Raw genomic sequence first — 15500 nt, 5'->3', positions numbered from 1 at the left:
TTTAAGTGTGATTAATCTACTACCTTTACTACATATTTACCTTTTAACAAACTTTCATGTTTTCAGCTTACAGAAATCCCATTAACATTTCTTGTAAGATTGGTTAGGTAGAGATGAAATCCTTTAGCTTTTGCTTGTCTGGAAAACTCCATATCTCTACTTCATTTCTGAGTAACTTTGCCAGATAGAGTACACTTAGTTGGAACTTTTTTCTTTTAGCACTTTGAATATATTTTGTTACTCCCTTCAAACCTGCCAAGTTTCTGCTAAAAAATCTGCTCATTGTCTCATATCTTATGTGTAACAAGTTGTTTGGATAGAATGCGGCTTTTGAGCATGAGATTCCTCATCTTTAACTTTTGACCTTTTAATTATACTATGTCTTGGTATTGATTTCTTTGGCATCTTTTATTTGCAGCTTTCTGGGCTTTCTGAATCTGGATGTCTACTTCCTTTCCCAGGTTAGAGAAGTTTTTATCCATAATTTTTTAAAATATATTTTATGCCCCTTTCTCTCTCCTACTTCTGGGACCCCTATAATGTGACTCTTACTCTGCTTGAAGTAGTCCCTTATGACCTTCAGGCTATCTTTTGTTTTGTTTTTTTGTTCTTTTTTGTCTTTTTGCTGCTTTAACTGGGTGAGTTCTAAGTTTACTAATTTTTTCTGCTGCTTTATCTAGTCTGATATGGAATGCCTCTAGTGTATTTCTCATCTCAGTTATTCTTTGGATCCGTGTCTTCTATTAGTACATTATTATATTTTCCAGCTCTCTTTTGATGTGCTTGTTATGTTCATTCATTCTTTTCCCAGGTTTGGTAGGCATCTTTATGACCATTACTTTGAACTTTTTATCAGATAAATTACTTTCTCTGTTTCATTAAGGTTCTTTTCTTGTGATTTTATCTTGTTCTTTCATTTGCAACATATTCCTACATCTCATTTTCTTGACTTTGAGTTTTTTTCTAGGTATTAAATGAAATAGCCACCTCTCCAATTCTTGAAGGAGTGGCCTTGTGTAGGAGATGAATCTTTTTGTTCAACCATGCCCTAGTTTGTGGTTGTCCCTTGAACATCTGTGCTTGTCCAAGTAGTCTATTTTATTTTTACTCGCTCCCAGTTGTTGAGGGTGGGCCACGTGCTGTCAGTGTCCCAAAGTGGACAACTCAGTATTTAGTTTCAGGTTGATTGGGAGCCAGATCGTCAGGTAGCAGGTTTTAAAATATACAAATATGGTATACAAATATGGCATACATATTTGTCTGGGTGACTGTCACAAAAATCAGGACCTAGACTAGTGTATAAGCTTGTTTTGGGGAGATAACTGGGAAGCTGTAGCAAGGCACATAAGGTGGAATGATGGCATCCCCTGGCTATGTTTCCTGAGGGAACCTCTAGATGTTTGCAAAACCTCAAGCCTACTTATCACTGCAGAACATAGGCTTCTTTCACAGACAGGCTAGAGGGAGTGGTGTTTCAGTCTGCTGTTTATGCAGTATTCTCAGGGAGGTTGCCTGCCAATAATTGTCTCTCCAATTGTTATAGTCTCATTGCACCCAGAAACTCAAGCCACCATACCTATCCCTGTGCCGTTGCCCCTGCACCAGAGCCAGGAGGTTAAAGCACTGTCCCTGGGTGATACCCACAAAAATTGGGACACCAGATGTGTGAAAGGCTACCTTCTGGGAGATAACTGGTGTTGTGGGGCCTGGCAGAGGGAGAAGGCTACTCTCTGAGAAAAATTAAAAACATGGTGCCTGTTGGATTTAGCAAAACAGAGGAAAAGAGCAAAAATGGCACCTGCCAGTTGGAGAGTAAAGGTGGCACCTGCTGTAAAAAAAACAACAAAAGAAAAAATAGTCTAGAGTAAAATAAGAAAAAAAAACACCTGCCAGCTTTAACAAGGTAGAGGGAGAGTGCAAAAATGGTGCCCACCAACGACTCCCTTATCTGACAGTATTCCAACAGGCCCCGTCCCCTCAGATTGATGCTTTAAGGTTAGTGTATGAATCTCTTTGACATACAGTGTGGGTGTTTTTCAGACAGCTGCTTCTGTGCTGGGTCCTGGTGTGAATGAGTTAGTGCATGAGCCTTTTAAGACATTTCTCATTTTGCTTCTGCCTTGTGTGTGTATATGTGCCTTGTTAGTTTTCAAAACCAGATATTTTGAGGGCTTGTCTCAGATGCAGGTCTTAAAAGTTGGGGTGCTTCATATGGTGTATAAACACTTCACTCTTAAGGGAGAAGCTCCAGGTTTGTGAGTTTCCTTTCAATTGCGGGTTCTGCACCTGGGGTGGAATTTATTGTGCGACTGTGTCTAAGCCTCTCCCACATTCCTCAATGTGCCTAAATCATTATGTTAGCAGGCTTTTTCTCTCTTGGTAGAAATTAACAAACTGATTACAATTCATACAGAAATAAAAAGGACCTAGGCTTTATAAAGCAGTCTTTTAAGGGGAATCACAAAGTGGATGACTTATATTACTTAAGTTCAAGATTTACTCTAATGCTATAATAATCAAGATCGTAATACTAGCATAAAGTAATACTTCATAATATTATTATAAAGAACTATTCAAACATTAAATGGAGAACTGTTTTTTTAAATCACTTTTTATTTTTGAATTACAGCATAAAGATGGTTCAGTGGAATAGAATAGAGCTGAGAAATTATTTTTGACAAAGAAAGCATTCTAATGGGGGAAAAGGAAGGCTTTTAAATGGATAGTGCTAGAACAGTGGGATATTCATATGTAAAAATATTCGTCTTGGTACCCTACCTCACATATACACAATGATAAATCAACATGGATCATCTATCTAAGTGTAAAAGCTGAAGCCATAAAGCCTCTAAAAGACGTAGAGAATGGGTAAAGCTTTCTTTAACAGGATACAGAAAGTACCAAGTATTAAAAAAACTATAAATTAAACTTCATCAGAATAAAAATAAATCCTCATCAAAAGATACCATTAAGAGATAGAGAAAATTATACCAAAACGTGTCTGTTAAGAAGTTGTATTCAGACTATATAGAAGTCCCCTACCACAATAAAAGGATGGCTCAATTGAAGAAGGATTAGAATAAACACTTCATACCTGATGCTATAATAATGGGTATTGAGCACATTTGGACTTCAACATATAAATTTTGGGGGGCTACATTTCAGCTCATGACAGTATTATAAAGAACTATTCAAACATTAAATGGAGAACTGTTTTTTTAAATCACTTTTTATTTTTGAATTACAGTTGACACACAGTATTATATTAGTTTCAGGTGCATACCCCAATGCTATGTGTAGATACTATGTGACTTACTAAGTGATCATATCAGTAAATATCGTACTCATCTGACACTAACTGGAATATTTTTTACTATATTTCCTATTATATACTATAGATCCCCATGACTTTTCTGTAGCAACCAATCTGTACTTCTTAATCCCCTCACCATTTTCACCCGTCCTCCCTATCCCCTCTCTCATCTGGCAACTTATCAAAATGGTCTCTGTGTCTGTGAGTCTATTTTTGTTCTGCTTGTTTGTTTATTTTGTTTTTAGATTCAGTTGTTGATAGATATGTATTTACTGCCATTTTGTTCATATTTTTTATCTCTCTGTTTCTTCTTTTTAAAGAACACCCTTTAACATATCCAGCAATACTAGTTTGGTGGTAATGAACTTCTTTAGCTTTTTCTTGTCTGGAAAGCTCTTGATTGTACAGCCATGTTTCTTGTATCTTCTTCAATAAATGTCTCTATTTTTCATATTACATGCCTGGATACCTTCTGGACATACCTTGTATGTCTGTTGATTCTAAATGATAGCTTTCCTGGGTAGAGAAATCTTGGTTATATGTCTCTGCTTTGAAACACTTTGAATATTTCTTGAAAAGTTATTTGGAATCCTTATCCAAGGATATGTTTATTGATTTTAGAGAGAGGAATTAGGGGAGGAGAGAACGAGACAGAGAGAGAAACATCAATGTAGAGAGAAACATTGATTACTTGCCTCCCATATATACCTCTAATGGGGATTGATCTACCACCTAGGTATGTGCCCCGACCGGAAATCAGACTTGCAACATTTTGGTGTATGCGAAGGCACTCCAACCAACTGGCCAAGGCATATTTTGCCATTACTTTTAATAGTTATATTGTATGTACAATTTTGCTTCACAGTTTTGTTGTTGTTTTTTTTAATGCAGCACATTGGCTATGTAACTTCTCTGCCTTCTGATCTCTTGTTTCTGATAAAAAGTGAGTTGTTAATGTCATGAGGGTTCTCTTGTACACGATAAGTAATTTTTCTTTTCTTGCTTTCTGCCTTTTTTCCTTTTCTTTCATCCTCTTTATGATGATGTGTCAGGGTGTGAATCTCTTTGCATTTATCCTACTTGGAATGTCTTGAGCTTCTTACATGTGTAGATTTATGTATTCCATTAAATGTTTGGGATTATAGTTAATTTTCTTTTTTTAATTATATTTTATTGATCATGTTGTTACAGTTGTCACTTTTGTGCCCCTCCACCCACCACCCCCCACTCCCTCAGGCAATCCCCACACCATCATTCATGCCTGTGGGTCATACATATAAGTTCCTTGGCTACTCCATTTCCCGTACTGTACTTTACAGCCCCATGGCTATTCTGTAGCTACCAATTTGTACTTTTTAATCACTGATCTCTTCACCCATTCCCCCATATCCACCTCCTATCTGCCAACCATTAAAACACTCTCTGTATCCATGAGTATATCTCTGTTCTTCCTGTTTGCTTAGTTTGTTTTTTAGATTCAATTGTTGATAGATATGTATTTATTGCCATTTTATTGTTCATAGTTTTGACCTTATTCTTTTCCTCAAATAAGTCCCTTTAACATTTCATATTGTAATGGTTTGGTGATGATGAACTCCTTTATCTTTTTCTTGTCTGGGGAGCTCTTTATCTGCCGTTCTATTCTAAATGATAGCTTTTCTGGGTGGAGCAATCTTGGCTGTTGGTCCCTGTGTTTCATGACTTTGAATATTTCTTGCTAATCCCTTGTAGCCTGCAAAGTTTCTTTTGAGAAATCAGCTGACAGTCTTATGGGAACTCTTCCCTGTAGGTAACTAACTGCTTTTCTCTTCCTGCTCTTAATATTCTCTCTTTATCTTTAACCTTTGGCATTTTAATTACGATATGTCTTGGAGTGGGCCTCTTTGCATCCATCCTGTTTGGGACCCTCTGTGCTTCTTTGACTTCCATGTCTATTCCCTTTGCCAAATTACAGAATTTTTCTTTCAGAATTTTTTCAAATAGATTTCCAGTTTCTTGCTCTTTCTCTTCTCCTTCTGGCACCCGTATGACACAAATGTTGGATTGTTTGACCTTGTCTCAGAGGCTGCTTATACTGTCCTCATTTTTTTGGCTTCCTTTTTTCTTCTTGTTCTGATTGGTTGTTTTTTGCTTCTTCATGTTCCAAATCATTGACTTGATTCTCGGCTTCATCCCCTCCACTGTTGTTTCCCTGTAAATTGTTCTTTATTTCAATTAGTGCATCCTTTGTTTCTGACTGGATCTTTTTTATGCTGCTGAGGTCCTCACTAAGTTCCTTGATCATCCTAATAACTAGTATTTTGAACTCTTCATCTGATAGATTGCTAATCTCCATTTTGTTTAGTTCTTTTTGTGGAGTTTTGTTCTGTTCTTTTATTTAGGCCATTTTTTTTGTTTCTTCATTTTGGCAGCCTCCCCATGTTTGTTTCTGTTTATGAGGTAGAGCTGCTTTGACTCCATGTCTTGATAGTGTGGCCTAATTTTGTGGGTGCCCTGCGGGGTCTAGTAGCATGGCCTCCCCTATCACCCAAGCTGGGTACTTGAGATGCACCCTTCATGTGTGCTGAGTGCACTCCCCTCTTGTAATTGAGCCTTCATTGATATTGACAGGTTGATGGGAGGAATTTGCCCGGATCAGTCTGCTGCAGGGTCTCATTGTGACCACTGACCACCAGCCTCTGCCCTCCATGGAGTCAGGGTGGTAGTTCTCCGATGTGGTCTATAGCTGCCCACAGGATGTGCGTGCTCAGGGGTTTCCCTGGTGGTGCAGGCCAAGGTCAGCCCCCGCCTGTGTTCTGCTCTGGGCCACCCTGCCTAAACTATAAAACAGTCTGAGATGGCTTCTACTTTTATTGGTCTTGGAGATTCCCAGGTGAAGCCAAGCTGTGACTCTAGGCTGGCTGCTGCTAGTGCTGGGCCTGGGGCCACTTAGCAAGAGGTACCCGGTTTGGGGGCTCATTGTGGCCAACCATAGGCTATTTGAGAGAATTTAGGAACTTGTGAAACATGAGCCTAGACCATATGAGCCTGAATTCATATGGAAAGGTTACTGTTAACAGCTTGAGTGGGCCAGTAAATTGGATGGGACAGAGGTTCAGGGGATCTCTAGCACAGGCAAACTCTGAGCCAGGTTGATGGAGTCTCAGATATGGCACCTGCCTGCTGGCTCTGTGGGGGAGGGCTTAGAAAAGGGGCAATGGCCTCTGCCTACCTTTCAACTGCTACTCTGATGATGGAGCTCAAAGGGAGTGAGTCTGAGTAAGTCTGTGTGTAGGTTCTTTAAAAGGAACTGCTTGGGACTACAGCAGTTTCTTTCACATACTCAATCCTCATGTGGTTTTTGTAGCCTGAAGTTATGGGGACTTATCTGCTTGGTGCTGGGACCCCAGGCTGGGGGACCGGGTGTGGGGCTGGGACTTCTTGTTTCTAATGTATCCCTTCTGAATTTTTATCTAACAGCCATTGGTGTGGGACCAGCCCATTGCATGTATCTAGCCCTCCTACCAGTCTGGGTGGATGTGAATTCTTTATTTCTATAGTGGTTGAACTTTCATACAACTCGATTTCTGGCAGTTCTGAGTGATGGTTCTTATATAGTTTACTTGTCATTTTGTTTTGGTTGTGCAAGGAGGTGAGTTGTGTATACCTATGTTGCCATCCTGCATGGAAGGCCAGTCTTTATTTTTTAAACTGTTTTTTTTTCCTGCTTATTCCTCTCTTTTCTGTCTGTGTATTCCATATATATATGAAACATTGTACATAGGACAGTGATGCCTCAGTAACCTTGAAAGTAGGCACCTTGGGACCCCACACAGTTCTCCCAATCTCCAGGAGACTCCTTGTCATATTTTCATGAATCTCATCAACAGCCTGAAATCTCTTCCCTTTCAAGGATGATTTTAATTTTGGGAAAAGCCAGAAGTTTCAGGGCACCAAATCTGGGATGTAGGGGGTTGAATTACCTGGGAGATTTGATATTTTGCCAAAAAGCTCCGCACATGATGTGATGTGTGAGTGGGCACATTGTTATGATGAAGCTGCCAATCACCAGTTTCCCATAGCTTTAGCCTTCTGAATTATCTGAATAGTTTTCATGGAGGAATATTCAAGCTTGACACAAAATTTGATGCAGATTTGTTGCTATACTTACTCAGTTTGAATGCACCCCCACTGACTAGTAAGTGGAGTATCAGTGTTCACAGGTAAGCATTCCAGTCCACTCTCCTTGGCTACCAGGTTACATTGATGTTGTAAAAACTGTTCTTGTTATATTAACATACACACGTGTTACTTGGTTTTTCTCACCAGTTCCTGCTCCTGAGCTGTAAAAAGACTTAGAATTTCCTGGGTGTTAATAGTATCTTTTTATGCTAATGAGTTAGGCCTCTAGATATTTTCAGGTTGGAGGCTTTCATTTACTTGACCTTTAGTACAGCCAGTGATGTAATCAATCATTATAAGTAATGAAGCTCCAATAAAAACTGTGGACACTCCAGCTCAGTGGCTCTCCCTGGTTAGTGAACATATCAATGTATTGGGAGGGTGAGTAACAGCACTTGATTCTATAGCGAGAGAGCCCGGCAGGTGTGTATATGGGGCCTTCTCAAACTTCACTCTATGTGTAACTTTTATAGTACATCTATAGTTGTGTCACACTTTCCTTGAATCCTTTAAGTTGTGAAGTATCAAACATGAGTGGGTTATAGGAACCCCTAAATTTGTGGCCAGTCAGCTTGGGGACACCTGGAACTAGTGTTTGGTATTGAAAGTGAGGGCAACGTGGAGAACTTGGCTCTTATTATTTATTATTTGTTCAAATATGTTTTCAATCAGTTGCTCTACCTCTTCCCCTTCTGGTACCCCTATAATTTGGATGTTAGAACGTTTAAAGATGTCCTGGAGGTCCCTAAGCTTCTCCTCTTTTTTTTGAATTCTTATTTCTCCATTCTTTCCTGTTTGGTTGTTTCTTTCTTCCTTCTGGTCCACTCTATTGTTTTGAGTCCCAGTTTCCTTCCCATCGCTATTGGTTCTCTGTGCATTTTCCTTACTTTCTTTTATGGTAACCTGCATTTTTTCATCTAATTTTTTACCAAAATCAACCAATTCTGTGAGCATCCTGATCACCAGTGCTTTGAACTGTACATCTGATAGGTTGGCTATCTCTTGGTCACTCAAAAGGATGAGTCCTGGGGCACTGATTTGTTCTTCTGTTTGAGCCTTTATTTATTTGTTTGTTTGTTTGTTTGGTCTGGTTGTTCCTGTTATGATGAGGGGTGGAGCCTTAGGTGTTCACCAGAGCTGGGCACCCCAGTCATTAGATTGTGACATTGTATGTGAGGGCGGGGTTGAGAGGGAACAATGGCGGTAGCTCCGCTCCCCGTGGGACCTCAGTCCCTTCCCTGGCATCCTTTGCTGCGTGCTCTGCCCTGCTTCACAATCGCTGCCTCACTGGGTCTGCCAGCTGCCGCCTGCGTACTCAGGGTCCACCCGCTGCGATCTTGTGTGCCCCAGGTGCCTTACTAGCTCCGGTTGCCTTATGTGCCCAATTCTCCCTGTTCTCCATGCCGCGACCTGCACCCGGCTGCCCATCTCTGCCCCTCCTACCGGTCTGGATAAACGGGTCTATTTCAACTTCTTGGCTGTCCGACTTCCATTCAGATAAATTTGCTGTCAGTTCTGGGTGTTATTCTGCCTCTAAATTGTTGTTGTTCTAATCTTGGCTGTGTGTGGAGGAGGTACGGTGTGTCCACCTATGCCTCCATCTTGCCAGAAGTCACCTGATCTTTTTTTTCTGTATCTCACTCTTTATATGTGTTTCTAATGATTCTGAAAATGGTATTTTATATGAAATTTTGTATTTAAGGAAACTATTACAGAAGTCTACCTGTTTGTACTGAAATTTAGCGTATTGAAGGGAGATTTGCCTAGTTTGGGAGATGTTTGTGTATTCTTATTTTCGGATAGAATTATTTGAAACTTAGAGAAGTGAAAGCTTAAGGATCCAATATTGATAGTGCAGGAATTGTGTGGACTGAAGAGATTCAGGATTAGAAACAGATTGATTGAGTGACTGACACCTGGTGTTTTTTTTTTTTTTCTTTTGGACTCACTGCTTTCCTTTCTGTAGATTGTCTGCCATATATTATCTAGTTACAATGGGAACACAAGTTAGATCTTCTTTCTCATATTTCTGATTTGCCCTCTATTGTACTTTGAAATAAGTCCCAGTTATATATTTTTAAAGATTGCTTTTGGTATATATTGTAAACTCCCTTTCTTATGCCTACTAGTATTTCACTATTTACTTATTTTTAGTGCAAATATCCACCTTGGCTGACTTTTCTTTTCTACTATTAGTCTGTACTGTACTAACATGGGAATCATGGACATGATTTTTGCATGTCCTTAAAACCAGACTGGCCACATTTGTGAGCAGACTTTTCAGAATACATAGGTAATTTGTAAAATAACTTTCTCATTTTCACCTAGGGTTCCATTCGATTGGAATCAGTAAGATAAACACATGCCAAGGTCGTTATCTAGCTGTCTTAACTTTATTGTACTACTAGATTGATATTATATCTAATTACATGAATGCTATATTATCCATGTTAATTTTTCACCTAGAAAAAGTTTTGAAGATTGTTAGCCATGTCTTGTTCATTGTTTAGTTTGATCTTTGCTTTTTTCCTCCAGTTTAAAAATTACTTAATACTAGGGTTTAAGGATGTACTCTACCTTTATTGAGCTGGTTTTCCTATAAAATTTATTATCAACATAAAAAATGGATGATGGCATTAAAATTAAGAAGGAAATAGGAAAACAAAGGTTGGCTTATTATTTCTATAATTTTTTTGTTCCAGGTGTCTGAGAGCTGTATTTTTTTAGTCTGAGCTTTTATTTATCATTTCCAGTACCAATCACAGAGGTTGGTATGTGGTAAATACTCACCAGATGTTGACTTAATCAATGAGTTAATGAAGTGGAAGGAAAAAGAAAATGTTTGTAGGGCATTTCTTAGGTATTTCACCTGTCTGTAGCATACATTCTAATAGGTCATTGCATGTGTAATGTTATTTAAAATAACAATCCAGCCCTGGCTGGTATGGATCAGTGGATTGAGTGCCAGCCTGTTAATCAGACAGTCACCAGTTCGATTCCCAGTCAGGACACATGCCTGGGTTGTGGGCCAGTTCCCCAGTAGGGGGCACGTGAGGGGCAACCAATCTATATATTATTCATGTTTCTCTCACTTTCTTTTCCTTTCTCTTCCCCTCTTTCTAAAAATAAATAAATAAAAATGTTTAAATGAAATAAAATAACAGTCCAGCAACTTTCTTATTATCACCTCCATCATAAAGAATAAAATTTGTATGAAGAGAGATTAAGTAAATTATAACAAAGGGAATTTCAATTCCCAAGAAGAAACTTTGAAAAGAAAAGGATTACTTATGGGAATGTTCCACAATTTGATGGCTAAGATTGGTGGTTCTAAACCTTTTTTTTTTTTTTTTCATTTGACACATGTGAAAGATGACATTTAATATAATTTGTGACAGTCTCAGGGCTATGTGCATTTCTGGTACTAGTTAATTCATTCCTCACTTTATTACCCAAGAAAGCTAAGAACATAGGGAACAAGTGTGATGTCAATCTGCTCTAGTTTCTTAAAGAAGGGGAGATGTAAAGCTTGAAAATATATTATTAATGACCATATCTTGCATTTCTTCATAGCTGTTAACCATATCCCATAGTATGTGGTGAAGGATAGCTGGCTTAAATGAAAGTTTAAATTTGAAAGCAGTACTATGACATTTGAGAAACAATTTTTGTGTCATATAGTTATTCTTATTTTAAGGTCCCAGGTATTAAAAGCAATGAGAAGGAAACTAGGTAAGTTCAGAGAGGAAATTGAGTGGATTTGAAGACTCATATTTCAGAAAAGTAGTAAATATTTCAGAAAGTAGTAAAGAGGTAGGGAGAGAGAAGTGTGTTTAAGTAGTATTCCAAGCTGAAATATAGGACTCGAGGGTAGGGAAGATATGAGGTGAAATTATAAAGGTGGCTTGGGGCAAGATTGTGAAGGGACCTGAGGATATGGATTTAAGTTTTAGGAGATAGGCCTGAGTGGAGCATACGAGGCTTTTGCCAGTATATGTATGTGGGTCTCAAACTCAGATGTCTCTACAGATTGGGCAGATAACTTGAATATGTAAAGCAGGCAGGTACAGGTAGCTTGGAGTGGTATGGGCTGTGATATAATGGGAAGAATATGTTCATGGAAAGGTAGCAACAGTTCTAACCAGTTTTTGCATTATAGGAATTCCAGTATAGTGTTATCTAAATTTCTGATTCTCCATGAGCGGATAGGAATTTAGATTCATATGTGTGGTGTTCCAAGTTGTAAAGTGTGTACCTGTGCTATACACTTATTAGATTGACTAAAAAAACTACAAAAACTTGACAGCACTGAATGCTACTGAGGATAAAGAGTAATTGTAGTACTCATACATTGCTTTTGGAAATGCAAAATGGACAAGAACTTTGGAAAACACTAGCAGTTTCTTACAAAGTTACAGATATACTGATAAATGGTGTTAGCACCACAGCTACACATATCCTCCTCCTTTCTCTTGCTTTTTTAAAACAAGTGATTAGACATCCATTCATGAATAAAAATGCCTCCTAACCCAAAGGACGTGGGAGGTTTCCAGCATACCTGTGTATCTGAAAATAAACAAGGAACACTTCAGTGAAGGCTGCAGATTCAAGAGTCGCAAGCAGGCCCTACCCTCACTCACCCTGTCAGGGAAAAGTAACTGCTGAGTGCTGACCTGGACCATTGCAGCATGGCATCAGAGTGGTCTAGAGATGGGTTTGGATTCCAAGGAGAGGTAGGGACTCTGCCAGAGCTTCTCCTCTCCCCAGTAACACTGCATGGGGCAAGCTGTCTGGCAGCGCAGCAGGCAACTGCTCCCATGGAGAAGGTAAAAAACAGTGGGTACCTGGCTATCCCGGTTGTGCATGTTGTGTCTGGAGAAACCAATTGCTCAGTGTCAGCACCCTGATTTCTGAGCTGGGACCTCCATGACTAGGGGAAGGAAAAGGGAAGAACGCAGGAAGGAATTTTAAAGCACGTTAAAGAAACATGGTTCTTGCTGTCTGCCTCAGGGCTTCAGCAGGAATTCTGTACACAAGCTTCTGTGAGTACTCCACATGAGGATATCCCTACCAAGTCTCAGACACCCCCTTCCCCAAGTGGTAAATCTGCCCCACTGCCTGCCCCTACTCTGTGCTGACTGTTTGAGCACTCCCAAGTGTGGCAGTGAGAACAGGTATTAGAAAAACAGACAGGGGTCTGTGGGAAAGGAAGAAACTACAACCTTGAACTACATCACTACCTTCTGGAAAATAAAAGAGTTTTCCTGCAGCACGTGTGGTGAGCCATAACAGGAGCAAACACAACAGTTAAGATTTCTGCCACAAGATGGAGCAAAGAGTGGAACATGATCCATGTTAATGTTTGATAACCCATGTTCCATGATAAACCTAGAAAACCCCAGAGAAGCAACACCTAAGAACTGTACCCCATCAGAGATAACCAGTAAAGATACTTGAAATGTTAAAGCCAGCTACATAAAAATACAAGAAACTTAAAAAAAAGGAAATATGCCATTACCAAAAGTTATCAGTGATTCTTCAACTGAGCCCAAAGACAGTACTATGATCTAGCTGATAAAGAATTCAAAATAGCTGTATTGAAGAAATTCATGAGCTACAAGAAAACAGAGAAAGGCAGTTCAATGAGATTAAGAAAATATAAGAGAACAAAATGAACTCTTTACATGATAGAAACCATAAAAAAAGAACAGTGGAAATTCTGGAGGTTTAAGAATTCAGTGAATGAGATGAAAAATATAATAGTACCTGTAGTAGAGTATAGCACATGGAATGTTGAATAAGTACATTAGAATATGAAATTTTCACAGTAACATGGAATAGAACAAACACAAAAGAATGAAAGTGAGTGAAGAAAGCCTGTGTGACTATAGGACTCATTCAAAAGGGAAACCATATAAATGATCAGGGTTCCAGAAAGAGAAGAAAAGGAAAAGGGTCAAGAAATTAAATAAATAATAGTTTAAAACTTCCCTAGCCTAGGAAAAGACTTAGACATTCAAGTTCGAGAAGCTAAAAGTTGACCCTACTATCTCAGTACCAAAAGATCTTCTCCAAGACATATAATGAAACTATCAAAAATAAAATATTAAGAAGGAATACTAAAGGTGGGAGGGGTGGTGTGGGGGGAGAATGTAACTTGCAAAGGAATCCCTATTAGGCTATCAGCTGATACCTCAGCAGAAACCTTACACTTCAGGAGAGAGTGGAATGATATATTTATTCAAAGTGCTGAAAGGTAAAAATTGACAGCCAACAATACTCTATTCAGCAAACTTATCCTTTAGATAATGAGGAGAAAAGACTCCCAAAGTAAGCTGAGACCTGTCTTGCCAGAAATGCTGAAAGTTCTTTAAGCAGAATTAAAAAGTCGCTCATAACAACATGAAAAGATACTAAAGCATGCAACCCACTGATCAAGGTGAAAAATATAGCCAGATTTAGAAAACTTTAGTTCTCTAATAGGGTAGTTGACCACTTAACTATAGTGGAGGTTAAAGGAAAAGTGTATTAAAAATAACTATGGCTACTGTAATCTGTTAACAGATACACAGCATTAGAAGAGGTCAGTTGTGACATCAAAAATATAAAAGGGGAGAGGTCTCTATTGGTGAGTTAAGTTGCTATTAGCATAAAATGACCATCTTCTCTATGACATGTTTTTGCAAGCCTCATGATAATGAGAAAGCAAAAATCTAGAGATTCATGAAAAATAATAAAAAGGGGAAGACAGAACATACTAACATGGAAAATCAACAATTTACAAAGGTATGCAGAAATGGGGTGGGAATGGAGAGAATGGAAATACAAAACAACTAGAAAGGGACTCATGCTAAGTCCATTGTAGGACCTGGCAGAGCTGATCATGGAGCAGCCATGGCTGTTGTCAGGACCTTGGACCCTGCCCTGAGCAGAGGGTGAAGCTAAGGAAGAGAGTCGTCCAGATGTATAGCCATGGATTTGAAATGGCTTGCCAAAAGCAGAAAGTTTGTGAAGAGCTCTGTGGTATGCAAGTGGAATCTCACCAAAGCTCAGCAGAAACTTCATACTTTATAAAGTGCTGCATAGCTTTGAGTCCATGGATTAAGAATGTGCCAAAGCAAAAACATCACTATCAGAACTGAGGCATAAATATAGAAAAAAGAGTGGTGGCACAAAGAAGAGACTCTAGTACAGAGAGAGAGGGAGAGAATGTGGAATGTAGATGCCATTAGCAAAGATGGTTTTAATAAGAGTTTTATTAATCAAGATAAAAGAAAAGAGCCTTGGTGGTGGCTCAGTTGGTGGGAGTGTTGTTCCATGCACCAAAAGGTTGCAGGTTCAGTCCCTAGGCAAATGCAAATGCCTAGATTGTGGGCTTGATCCCTGGTCAGGGCATGTACAGGGAGGCATCCAATCAATGTCTCTCTCTCTCTTCCCTCCCCCTTTCTCTCACCCCCTTTCTCTCTCTCTAAAATCAATAGAACATGTTTTAGAGTGAGGAATTAAAAGATAAACAGAAGATGGATATAAATTGGGATCATTTATGCAGAAAGATGATAAAAAATCAGACATTTTGGCATGTTGAGACAATGGGGATAAAAATTGTCTGATCATACCTTGTATGTGAAGAAACTAAGTATCTTGTGTTTTCATCTGAAGTTTAACAGAAAGGGGGTTGTGATGCATTTTATTATGAAAATGACTAAAAACTGTAAGGTGGATCTGAGAGGGTGTTTTCATCCATTTTTCTAGAAAGCCAAAGAAGGTTATTTTGAAGCATTCAAAAATGAACCTTTCAAGTCAAGTGTCAGATCTTATTTTCAATCACCAAGTTTTCAATTTATGACAGTTCAAAATCATGTTTCCCATTCTGGTGTTGGGTCTATAGGTTTATTAGAATCCTTACTACAAAATCCAAATTATCTTCAGTATTTTGTCAATATAGCTCTCTGCAGTTTAAACTCAATAGTACATAAAGAAGCTGATGAACCAAAAGGATGAACATTGCTGAGGCTATATTATTTGG

General features: G+C 38.8%; 1 protein-coding gene and 1 pseudogene across 3 annotated transcripts in view; both read left to right on the top strand.

The window, feature by feature from the left end:
* The window catches only part of SPIDR (scaffold protein involved in DNA repair), a 388722-nt gene that overhangs the window by 38523 nt on the left and 334699 nt on the right, over positions 1-15500 (top strand). The window lies entirely within an intron of this gene.
* On the top strand, positions 14358-15475 carry LOC123825770 (annotated as a pseudogene).

This window comes from Phyllostomus hastatus, unplaced genomic scaffold (assembly GCF_019186645.2).
Source record: "Phyllostomus hastatus isolate PE091 unplaced genomic scaffold, TTU_PhHast_1.1 phas_contig_65, whole genome shotgun sequence".
In the NCBI taxonomy this organism is placed as follows: Eukaryota; Metazoa; Chordata; class Mammalia; order Chiroptera; family Phyllostomidae; genus Phyllostomus; species Phyllostomus hastatus.
This window is presented reverse-complemented; position numbering and strand designations above follow the sequence as displayed.